Source organism: Pocillopora damicornis, chromosome 6, assembly GCF_964200805.1.
Source record: "Pocillopora damicornis chromosome 6, jaPocDami1.2, whole genome shotgun sequence".
Classification (NCBI taxonomy): domain Eukaryota; kingdom Metazoa; phylum Cnidaria; class Anthozoa; order Scleractinia; family Pocilloporidae; genus Pocillopora; species Pocillopora damicornis.
Window position 1 is genome coordinate 25,535,001 of NC_142675.1, and position 12,192 is coordinate 25,547,192.

General features: G+C 39.3%; 1 long non-coding RNA gene across 1 annotated transcript; it reads left to right on the forward strand.

Moving 5' to 3' along the window:
- The first annotated feature begins 3,018 nt into the window (after positions 1 to 3,018).
- On the forward strand, positions 3,019 to 10,584 carry LOC149044621 (uncharacterized). Its single transcript, XR_016187765.1, has 5 exons — positions 3,019 to 3,227; positions 5,009 to 5,268; positions 6,954 to 8,493; positions 8,832 to 8,918; positions 9,097 to 10,584. It is a non-coding gene; the product is annotated as an uncharacterized LOC149044621 (long non-coding RNA).
- The last annotated feature ends 1,608 nt before the right edge of the window (positions 10,585 to 12,192 follow it).

Sequence of the window (12,192 nt, forward strand, 5' to 3'; positions counted from 1 at the left end):
CGCCGCCCAATGGGTTGTCCTCATTAAGCCTTGGGCTCCATTTACATAGTTCCTTGGGTAGTCCAACACCGTGAAAAGTTTATCTTTGTGATGCACAACCGAGTTAATATTCTTCACATCTAGTGTCATGTAACTCAACAGGTTAAGAGCATCATATCGGTATAATTCTGAGATTTGCAAGAGGTTTTTCAACGCCGTTAAGCATTTCAGTCAGCGTAGCAGTCTTAGACTACGTTTCCCTGTGGGCCATTGAGGATTTTTGATAAATTGGCAACTTCGCTTCTGATATAATTTTCATTCCCGCGCAATAACTGGATAGTGTCGCTAAGCAGCCCGACCGCCTCTTGAATGCTGGAGAGCCTGCATACCTGGTACTTTTCATGACTGAGAAGATCAATTTCTTCATAGATTCTCGTCAACGGACCACCCGGTCATAGGTTCGTGATTATTTCCCGAATCCCGCTCCTAAAAATCGCCGATACCAGTGTCCCGTTCATAATAGCAATCCCGCATCTCGCTCCCTTCCTACTTTAAATTCCCGGATCCCGGACTTTAAAGAACCCTGATCCCGAATCCCGAAAAACCTATTGGAGACCCTCATATAATAAATTCAATTATTCTTAGGCAGGAGTTTTTGGGGTTCTGTATTTTTGAGACACCAATTTGAGTCTAATGCCAGTGGTATATTTAGAAAACTCGTTCTGACGAAGGGCTTACGCTCGAAACGCTACCTTTTAAACTCTTTACGGTGGCCAATCTACGTTATTAGTTGAAAATACGAAATGACCTTGTTGCAAAATGGCTTGGCTGTCACCAAGTTAAAGTCATATTCTAAAGCTGGTTCCTTCACGAGCGGAGCACAAGCTGGGACCTGGTTTTCTCGGAAACTTACTTACAAAACGCGTACTTGATTCTATACTACACCCTTTACTGATAAGAAATTTTATACATCAGCCAAGAAAAAGCCGATTTCTTTAACAAATTTAATGCTATTTCCTTTGTATTTTCTAAAGGAGGTTTTGTTTTGCAATGTTATCTAGCAATCGGTGAAAGTATCCATTTGGGTGAGGAGCGCCATACCATTTCCTGTAGGTATTCAAAAAGGAACTTAGCGGTTGTGTTATCCTTCATTCTATTGGACTGGTCCTTTACCATGCACCAGTTACTTTCCGCGTTCTGAGTATGGGCACCGGTTCTTGGGTCAACAAAAAGCAGAGAATAAATTATTGTTCTGCGGTGCAAACCGAGTCTTCTCTGCAACTGCTGTTAGGTTTCCCAGTGATCCGTTTGTACCAACGAGCCAGGTTGTACCTTCTGTTGAATGATACGCAAAAGAGTCCCCCCATTACATTTCCTTACTTGGTCCCAAAGAGACCAAAAATAACACCGAATATCTATTTGGTCTGAAACACCTTAAATCCCTAAAGTGTTGGAACGTTGGGGGCAGATAGCTTGAGCAACTAACCTCGCTGAGGGAAGAGAACCAGGAGTCCTGGATCACAATAGCTTCTTGTTTAATCTACCACTACCTTGTTGTTACAACGTCTACTAACTTCACCAACCACTATTAATGCCAAAAAGCTTAGCACTTACTTTCTCGTTTGGTTGTATTTTCTTGACCTTGGGAGCTGGTAACACGCCTGAGCTCTATGCGAGATAGACGCACATATGACCGCGTGTAATAAACAATGTGAAGCACTAACGGCTAATTTAGAGATAACCTAAAGGGCTAAGAATACACTCACAGATGTGAACCTCGCGCTAATAGAAAGTCCAAAAGTTTCATGAAAATAAAGCGCTTAAAATCGCGTCTATATTTGGTAAACATTTAACCAGTGGATAACGATTTATCCGGTAAATAGCACCACCTAACCTTTGAGCAACCGAGGCCTGGCGGATAGCACAAGGTTTAATTTTTCTTACAAGTTTTGTCGATCATTTTATTATCATTTCAGCCGTGACTAAACAGAAAAAAAGACAACTATTTAAAGCCCGTGAAAAATAATAGTTATGGCTTATTTCACACCATATTCTGCTATTTTGATAGAGGGATCGTCTTAATGCGAGCGACTACGACAAAAATTGAAGTTTTGTTACTTCCTTTTCAGTTTCTACATTTTGTGCAAAACTTTTGTACTCATTGCGAGGCCCTTCTGTATTTTGTCTTGGAAGAAAAATGAGAACCCAGATGTTAATTTGCCGTTTGCGTTTCACCACAACAAAATGTGCCTCTAATGAATGGTGCTAATAAGAAAAATCGTGCGCGCTAAAAACCCGTGTAGTTAGACGAGCCATTCAGGGAAGAGCTCAATGACCCACGACGAACGACTACGACAAATATTAAAGTCCTGTTACTTCCCTTTAAGTTCCTGCATTTTGTGCAAAACTTTTGTACTCGTTGTGTGACTGCCAACAAAGTCAGGTTTCAACACGCGAACGCTTTAAGATTTATTTGCATTTGTTGCTAAAAAGGAACAAGTAATTACAAATTATTACGAAGGAGAAGGAATAGGAAAACGCAAAACAACAGATGAAATACAATTGGACAAGGAAAGACACTTACAAACGTTGTGTGACTTGCGAGCACGGAGAACAGAAAAACTAAAAGATGATCGCAGCGAAGGAATCGATGTTAACCGGATGCACTCTGATACTCCTATGTTCAATTGTTTTTCTGAGAAACTTTTACGAAAGAAATTAAACAAAGCAGAATTATGCGAAAAAATATAACAGAATACAAATCGTCGTGAGTGAAAAGAATGCGAAAACAATACGAAAAATGTGCGTGCAAAAACACAAAAATGTAATCAAGAACATAAATGGAAAGAAATCACTAACTGGGAATGCCGCAGTATCACTTGCGAGGCCCTTCTGTATTTTGTCTTGGAAGAAAAATGAGGGGACGCAGATGTTAATTTGCCGTTTGCGTTTACCACAACAAAATGTGTCTCTAATGAATAGCGTTAATTAGAAAAATCGTGCGCGCTAAAAACCCGTGCAGTTAGACGAGCCATTCAAGGAAGAGCTCAACAACCCGCGTGCACGCATAAGTTTTAAAAGACGCACTTTTGAAATTATCACAAAGCATAGAGAAATTCTACTTCAGTGATCAATTCTTGTCACAATTTTAGCTTCTACACAGTGTTTTCTCCCTTGGAAGCCCTCTTTCGTTTCTCGTTTGGTCAAACTTAACATCACGTATCATTTCTGGCAACGGACGGAAGCAGGTAAGTGTTTATCGACGCTTATAGAAACATGTAAAACTGTGTAAACTAATTCTAAGAGAAGCTGAGCCATGTACAAATTCAAGAAGAGCTCCAGATCGAAGCTTCGTTTTATTTAATTCTTTAATTCTTTCCAGTCGCTCGTATTTCCGCCCAGAATGTAATTTAATAACTTAGCAGTAGAAATTCTATTGCGTAATTCTTTTTTGCAAAATTGGCTTCCTTGAAATTCTTCTTTGAAACTGTTGTCGCGCGGAGGGCAAAATTTCCGCTCAGCCCCATCCTACATTATGCATTCAGTTCTTGAACAGAGAAAACAATGACAAAAACAATACATTTCCATTGGGAAAATAGATTTGTTTTACAATAGTACGGGGCTGTGCGGAAACTTTACCGCACGGAATACCATTTCTAATCTTTCATCGTTTTTGCTGAAATTCCGCTTAACAATGTAGAGAAAGCGTGGTTCGTGCTCTTAAATTTTAATTAGTTACAAGTTTCAAGCGAAACTCAGTGTTTTAAGTAATGCATATTAATTTTGATAGTGAGTATATCTAAAGCTTGTTGCTAGAGGCACTAGGTTTGAACAATGTGCGTAATATAGAGATGACGAGTGAATTAAGGAAATATTTCATTCGACTTCCCAGGCAGATTCCGAGAATTTCCTTCGTCTCAACCCTTAAATTCCAAGATCAGATCGTCAATTCTCCCTTTGACTGCCAAACATGTCCAACAACAACAAGATAACAACATCTAGGAGATAAATTTGAGTATTCTCACTTCCTGTTTGCTGGATAATGTATGAATAATAGAGGGAGAAGTTACATTTTAATCACTTCTTAGACTTAGAGTTAACTGCTTGTTATGAAAAGTGAAAAATCAAGTTCACACTACTGTTTTTTTTCTTTTTAATCGAAACATCTGAGTGGTAAAAATGTCAGTAATACGGGTTTTAATCAAAGAAGGTTTGTAAATTTCCGATATGTTAGACGAAAGGGTTATAATAAGCCATAACATTTAATTTGCCTGTTTGTTTGCTTCTTTTCTGGGCTTCAAATGAAGTGATAATCTGCAAACGTTTAAATTTAATTCTACAATGAGATTCTCCAAATTTCACAAGGGAAAATTTAGGTACGCCTCGATGTTTACTCACCATGACTCCAGATGAAACTGATATTTGACAACATGAAGGGGGCTTCGTTCTCACACAAAAGTATTTTTTTTTTTGTAATCTTGAAAACCGAGGGATTACTGACATTTAATTTCTCGTTATATTATCACCCCTTAATCACAAATTAAGGTCACACGCATAAGAAGAAATGAAATAATCACCAACAAACGAAGCTCATGATAGTTAAACACGTTCCCCCTAAGAAATGTACAGAGAACAGAATTGACAATAAAAACACTGATGTATAGATGTGAAGGGAACAGTTTTTCCAATCATGTTACTCCCGAAGGTTACTCTGGAAAAATGACTTAAATTTATCGCATGTTGACCAACCAAGTTTTGCAATGTTTCGGTAAAAAGTATCTAACAGAAAATTCCTATTCAGTTCTTCTGACATGTGCAATGGTTGCGAACTCAGAATATGATTATTTTGCAATGTTTTCCCCTTTACAAGGGGCCACGATGTTTTTACGTATCATTTATTTTACCTAGATATCCACAATATCTTTCTCATTTAGACTTGTACGACACACTCCAGTCCAAACACCGCTCATTCCATTCTAGTGCAGCTAATCCAGATCACTTAACCTAAGTCCCTCTCACTTCATTTCAGAAGAGTCCAGTTCATTGTGCATTTAGTCCAAAAATCAGCATCCAGCTCCATGCAGTCCAGTATGACCCGCTCCAGTCCTCGCCATTCCTTTCCATATGGTCCAGTCCATCATCACAAGACAAGTGCTGACTCTTGCTACCGGTATAACTCGCTTATCGACGGGAAAGCGTGGTGAAGAAAAGGGCCGACGCTTCTCTTCCCTTCTGCTGTATACGCTGAGGCTGGGAACAGAACAGTGAGAAGACGCTGATGTCCAGCTGGTTAGTAAGATTCTTTGTGAGTTGGGATGAAAAAAAAGGGTTAATAGATAGTGCACTGGTTAAACCATAAAATCCAAATTCTGCTAAAAGTTGTCACACTTCTGATTCGGCTCAAAGTAGTTAAAGCTTAGTTTGCGAGTCCCCTTGAGGTTGGGCGAGGTCCCCCCTCCAAATCTTCTTCTCTAGGTTTTTTCTTTCAATCGAATACTGTTCGGCATATTTTCGGTTTGGATCGTTTCTTCTTCGTCGCTTCTTTAGGTTGTCACAATATCGGCTTCGTTTATACTTCGGCTCTTCATCAACAGGTCTTTCGGTGTTTATCAGTTGCTCATCGACTTTAGCGCACGTCTTCCCCCACTGTTACTTCGACTGCGACCGATTACATTTTCAGTTTAACTTGATTGAGAGGATCTTAAACACTGTGATCGAGTAAGACTGTTTTTTTCTACTACTAAGTTGAAAAAAGTTAAGGTCGTGTTTCTTTCGGAGTTCGCCTTCACCTTCGATTCGAATTTCACTTCGGCTTCTCGTTCGGCCTTTCAAAACTTGTTCGGATTTTCAGTTCAGAAAACAAAGGCAATGGGAAACTACTGAGAATTGTTAGCAAGTTGATATAAAAATGAAAGCACCGTCTGGGACACTATGGACGTTCAAATTATCAAGGTGTCGGCATTACTGACACGGAACATTCGGAGTTTTGTGAACGCCCAATTCTTCGTCTGGGGTGCGCGTCCCCTCCTGCTGGGTTCTGTGAAGTAATTTCGAAAAATCTAAGTTAATTTATTGATGTTATGTGGTATTATAAATTAAATGCTTGACCCGATTGTCTCTGTGTTCTTTCTTAATTTTTGGGATACACAAATTTATGAGATTTATTTTCCGCGGCGCCCAGTGTAAATTTCTGTCTCCAGAATTCAATTAAGATGCGAGTGTCGTGTCTTTTCTTTAAAAACTATTTTTTGATCTCGCTAACGCAATTTCAACTGCAGGAGCTTTATACTGACCTTTTCGGAGGCTTGAATTGCCAATTTCGGGGCATTTGCTCGAATCGTTATTGTTACAATGACTTTCCTAGTCGCTAATGTAAAAGCCCCAGAAGCAAAGTCACCTTGGTGTTAACTGTGCGAAGGGTTTGATTGGTTGTCTTACATTTAGCGATAGTCATCCATTGACGAGTGCAAACGATTTCAAAACTTAACTCTGTCCATTTTCGGGGACTCGCCAAAAGTTTTTAACATTTTTACTTTGAATTTCCCATACCTGCGGATCAACATACGCCCGTTTTCAGGGGCTGTACATCACTGAGACGGTAAGTGAAGAATTATTATAATTTTGACATATTGATCTGTCTAAGATGAGTTTCTTCGCTTAATAATGTGATAAGAGTAAACATGATAATTTGAAATAAACAAAAACAATTGATCACTAAAAGATAAATTAATAACTGATGACATTGATTAATTCTTAAAGAACTAAAGAAATGATGAGTTAAATAGGGAGATCAATAATATATAAATAAACTGACATATAAAGAAGTTTATTAATGGATAAATTGATAAATAAATAAATACAATTTTATCGTATGGTCTATGTATCGACAATCTTTTTGCAGAATATTAAAATACAGTACCACGTTGTCTTAAAAGTTTGAAAGTATTTTTTCTCACAAGACTCAGTTTTCCTAGGACACCAGCTGACCTTTGGAAAGACACAAGCAATCACAGGGTCACTAGTGATTCATGGTTGAATTTGCAACACTGGGGTATCAGTAGAGCAGGACTGGAATAGATAATCATAACAACAAGCTGAGCAACAGCCGCGAGGAGAATCTAAAACTAGGACATTTAAATTTCTGAGTAATGGATTAAAGGCTAGTCGAAGCGGATTGTCTTCCTCTTACAAAACTACTTCATAGTATAGTGTAGTATTGAAGGTAAGGCTGGGATATCAGTAGAGGAGGACTGGAGTGCTTCACGAAGAGATGGCCGTAACAACCAGCTGAGCTACAACAGCGACGAGAATCCAAAGCTAGGACAACTACAGGTATGTTAAATTTCTGAGTAATGGATATTTAGTATACTTTAGTCTAGTCCAGTGTAGGAGCTAACGTCGTCTCGAGTTTGCCAGAATTAATATGTAAGAAGAGCGAGCCTTTCCTTCAATTTAAGAGCTTGAGACATTTTAAATTTCTGCAGCTCAAGTTAAGTCCATTTTCAGCGTCTAGTCTAGTGTAGGAGTTAAGGTTGTCTCGAGTTTGCCAGAATTAACATAAAAAAGAGCGGGCCTTTTTTCCATTTTAGAGCTTGAGATATTTTAACTTTCTGCAACTCAAGATAAGCTCATTGCAGCGACTTTGCATGACTTAAAAGGTAAGTAAATAATCATAACAATGTGATACTAACCTGTGTAAGATGGGTTAATTCACTAATAGGAAAACCTTGATGCGTCGAGCAGCAGCTGGAGGAAAAAGTTATGGTCCATCAGCACTACAGGTCATCTGAAAGAGGTAAGGCCGGCATGTTTCTATTACAACAAGTTTTGTCAGATTTTTCTTTTCACCATGATCTCGTGGCTCAGTTCGGATCAGAGAAGGACTGGAGTGCGTCATAAAAAGAGAGCCATAACAACAAGCTGAGCTACAACAGCGAGGAGAATCCAACGCTAGGACATAGCCACAGCTACGTTAAATTTCTGAGTAATAGATTATTGGCTATTCGAAGCGGATTATCTTCCTCTTACAAAAGTACTACATAGTACAGTATAGTATCGTACTGAATTTAAAGATGGGATATCGGTAGAGAAGGACTGGAGTGCTTCACGAAAAAATGGCCATAACAACAAGCTGAGCTACAACAGCGTGGAGAATCCAAAGCTAGGACATAACTACAGGTATGTTAGATTTCTGAGTAATGGAAGTATATTATAGTTAGGTCTAGTCAAGTGGAGGAGCCAACGTCGTCTCGAGTTTGCCAGAATTAATATATAGGAAAGGGCAGGCCTTTTTTACGATTTGAGAGCGTGAGACATTTTAAATTTCTGCAGCTCAAGAGAAGCCCATTTTTAGCTGCTTTGCATCACTGAGAAGGTAAGTAAAGAATTATAACGATGTGATACTAACCTGTGTAAGATAGGTTCGTTGGCTTCGTAGGAAAACCCTGATCCGTGGCATAGAGCAGTTGGAGGAAAAAGTTATGGTCGATCAGCACTACAGGTCATCTGAAAGAGGTAAGGCCGGCATGTTTTGCTTGCAACAAGTTGTTCGATTTTTTTCTTTTCAGCATGACCTCGTGGCTCACTTCGGATCACGTCATAAACATCGAGCGCTTCATAGGTAATATGTAATCATTTTAGCGCATTAGATCATATCTACATGTATTTTGCGCTATATAAGTAATAAATAAGTATTATTATTATTATCATTTATAAGAATTATTCTTTCTTCTGGACTATCTGAAATTTTCTGTTTACAGAACTTTTTAGGTGGTTTCCTGATTAATTGGTTTAATGACAACGTTCACAATGTGACGTGTTTAATATTTCAACATCTTTTTTTCTCTTAACAGTTTTCTGTTTTCAGTGGAGAAAACCTAGTCCTTTCAAACAAGGCCCAATCAGCAGCCCATCAGAAAGGTGACAGATGACGATTAACTGTAAGTATTCAATTATGGGACAAATTAAGGACAACTAACACGATACCCATTGTTATGTATTTCGTATGCTCAAAACACGAATTCTCTTAAATTTAGGAAACGTGGAATGCAGTTCGGTGCAGATCAGTCTAGCGAGGTTCAGTGACTGTTGTGTATGGTACTTTCCAATTCAATCCAGGGTAGTGCAGTGTAGTGCAGTCTGCTGAAGTCAAGCTCAGACTAAGACAGTCCAGTCCAGTGAAGTGCAGTGCCGTCCAGTTCAGTCTTCTGAAGTAGTGTCCAACTCAGTCCAGTCCGGTCCACTCCTCTGACGTGCGGTCCAGTCCATTCAGTGGAATATGTGCCCGTCCAGTCCAATCCTGTTCGTTCCCGTCCAATTCCATTCATTCCCTCCCAGCTAAGTATATTTCAATCCAGCGTAGCCCAGGTCCATATAAGTCAATAGCAGTCGAGTCTAGTCCAGTCAAGTGCAGTGCAGAGTAGTGTAATCCGTAACAGCTCAGCCAGTCCCGTCCCGTCCCGTCCAGTCCAGAACAACTAATTGCCGCCGAGTCAAGGACAACGCAGTCCTGCTCAGTCAATCTAGGAACAACCAAGTGCATTGCGGCCCGTCCAGTCAAGAGAAGTGCTATTCCGAAAAGCCCACATTTAAGCCCATACAAGTGTATTTCAGTCCAGTGTTGTCTTCAGTTGTCACACCAACGCAAGGAAGAGCGTCTACTTACATTGTCGAAGAAAGGTCTTCTTTAATGATACCTTGAGCCACTTGGGCCCTTCACTTGGGCTTTACTTTTAATAAAAGTGTACCTAATAACCTAAAAACAAACAAAAATAATTGATAATCAATAAACGATAAAATAAAGAAATAAATATATCTCAATAACTGGTAACATTGATTAATTCTTGAAGAACTAAAGAAATGATTAATTGATAGGGAGATCAATAAATATGTAAAATAAATTGATATCTTCACAGGTTGAGAAATAGTTACGTTGTTAAATAAATACAATTTTATCGTATGGCCTATGTATTAACAATATTTTTGCAGAATACTAATATACAGTACCACGTTATCTTGGAGGTTTGCAAGTATCTTTTCTCACAAGACTAAGTTTAACCAAGACGCCAGCTGACCTTTAGAAAGACACAAGCAATCACAGGGTCGCTAGTGATTCATGGCTCAATTTGCAACACTGGGATATCAGTAGAGCAGGACTGGAATGGATAATCATAACAACAAACTAAGAACCAGCTGCGAGGTGAATCCAAGAGTTGGCCAGAATTAATATAAAAGAAGAGTGCGCCTTTTTTTCCATTTTAGAGCTTGAGACATTTTAACTTTCTGCAACTCACGATAAGCTCATTTCAGCGACTCTGCATCACTGAGAAGGTAAGTAAATAATCATAGCAATTTGATACTTACCTGTGTAAGATGGGTTCGTTCACTGATAGGAAAACCCTGATGCGTTGCCTAAAGCAACTGTAGGAAAACGTTGTGGTCGATCAACACTACAGGTCATCTAAAAGAGGTAAGACTCGCATGTTTTGATTCCAACAAGTTTTGTTAGATTTTCTTTTTTTCATCATGACCTCGTGGCTCAGTTCGGATCAGAGCAGGACTGGAGTGCTTCACAAAAAGAAGTCCAATATAACAAGCTAAGCTACAAAAGAGAGGAGAGTCCAAAGCTAGGACATAACCACAGGTATGTTAAATGTCTCAGTAAAGGAAGTATGCTATAGTTTAATCTAGTCTAGTGTAAGAGTTAAGGTTGTCTCGAGTTTGCCAGAATTAATATAAGAGAAGAGCGCGCCTTTTTTTACATTCTAGAGCTTGAGACATTTTAACTTTCTGCAACTCACGACAAGCTCATCTCAGCGACTTTGCATCACTTAGAAGGTAAGTAAATAATCATAACAATTTTATACTTAGCTGTATAAGATGGGTTCGTTCACTGATAGGAAAACCCTGATGCGTTGCCTAAAGCAGTTGTAGGAAAAAGTTATGGTCGATCAGCACTTCAGGTCATCTGAAAGAGGGAAGGCCGGCATGTTTCCATTGCAACAAGTTTTGTTAGATTTTGTTTTTTTTTCGAGCATGATCTCGTTGCTCAGTTCAGCAGGACTGAAGGGCTTCATAAAAAGTGGGCCATATTAACAAGCTGAGCTACAACAGCGAGGATAATCCAAAGCTATGACATAACCACAGGTATGTTAAACGTCTCAGTAAAGGAAGTCTAGTCTAGTCTAGTCTAGTCGAGTGTAGGAGTTAAGGTTGTCTCGAGTCTGCCAGAATCAATATAAAAGAACAACGGGCCCTTTTTTCGGTTTAAGAGCCTTAAACATTTTAACTTTCTACAGCTCAAGATATTTTCAGCGGCTTAGCATCACTGAGAAGGTAAGTAAAGAATTATAACAATGTGATACTGACCTGTGTAAGATGGGTTCGTTGGCTGATAGCAAAATCCCAGATGCGTTGCATAAAGCAGTTGTAGGAGAAAGTTATGGTCGTTCAGCACTACAGGTCATTTAAAAGAGGTAAGGCCGGCATGTTTTCCTTGCAACAGGTTGTAAGATTTTTTCTTTTCAGCATGACCTCGTAGCTCACTTAAAATCACGTCAAAACCAAATAGCACATCTAGCACTTCATAGGTAATATGTAATCATTGGTAAGAGTTATTCTTTCCTCTAGACTATCTGAAATTTCCTGTTTACAGAACTCTTTAGGTGGTTTCCTGATTGATTGGTTTAATGACAACGTTTCACAATGTGACGTGTTTAATATTTCAACGCCTTTTTTTTCTCTTAACAGTTTTCTGTTTTCAGTGGAGAAAGACAAGTATTTTCAAACAAGGCACAATCAACAGATGACAATTAACTGTAAGTATTCAATTATAGGACAAATTAAGGACAACAGTCTTTATCAGTTTCATTTCACGTGGAATGCAGTTCGGTGCAGATCAGTCTAGCGAGGTGCAGTGACTGTCAAGTATGGTACTTTCCAGTGCAATCCAGGGTAGTGCAGTCTGGTGAAGTCAAGCTCAGACTAAGACAGTCCAGTCCAGTGAAGTGCAGTGCCGTCCAGTTCAGTCTTCTGAAGTGCTGTCCGGCTCAGTCCAGTCCAGTCTAGTCCACTGATGTGCGGTCCAGTCCATTCAGTGAAATCTGCGCCCGTCCAGTCCAATTCCAATTCATTCCCTTCCAGCTAAGTACATTTCAATCCAGCGTAGGCCAGGTTCATATAAGTCAACAGCAGTCGAGTCGAGTCTAGTCCAGT